The sequence below is a fragment of the Ptiloglossa arizonensis genome, unplaced genomic scaffold (genome assembly GCF_051014685.1).
Source record: "Ptiloglossa arizonensis isolate GNS036 unplaced genomic scaffold, iyPtiAriz1_principal scaffold0231, whole genome shotgun sequence".
Classification (NCBI taxonomy): Eukaryota; Metazoa; Arthropoda; class Insecta; order Hymenoptera; family Colletidae; genus Ptiloglossa; species Ptiloglossa arizonensis.
This window is the reverse complement of record NW_027478601.1, coordinates 31,977-32,500: the sequence shown is the minus strand read 5'-3', so window position 1 is coordinate 32,500 and position 524 is coordinate 31,977.

Below are 524 nucleotides of genomic sequence, written 5' to 3'. Positions count from 1 at the left end.
TAATAGAGAAGAACTGTTCGATACGTGCCGAAAGTTTCAAAGTCCCAGCGGCGTGTTGCTTCCCGGTCACATCGGTCCGGAACGAAAATTTCGAGCTATCCACACGTTAGGCACACCACCGTGTAGCTGGCATGCTAAAACACGCTGCTGTGTGCTCAAAGTGTACGGTCGTCGTGTCCGTTCTCGAGATAATAGAGAAGAACTGTTCGATACGTGCCGAAAGTTTCAAAGTCCCAGCGGCGTGATGCTTCCCGGTCACATCGGTCCGGAAAGAAAATCTCGAGCTATCCACACGTTAGGCACACCACCGTGTAGCTGGCATGCTAAAACACGCTGCTGTGTGCTCAAAGTGTACGGTCGTCGTGTCCGTTCTCGAGATAATAGAGAAGAACTGTTCGATACGTGCCGAAAGTTTCAAAGTCCCAGCGGCGTGATGCTTCCCGGTCACATCGGTCCGGAACGAAAATTTCGAGCTATCCACACGTTAGGCACACCACCGTGTAGCTGGCATGCTAAAACACGCT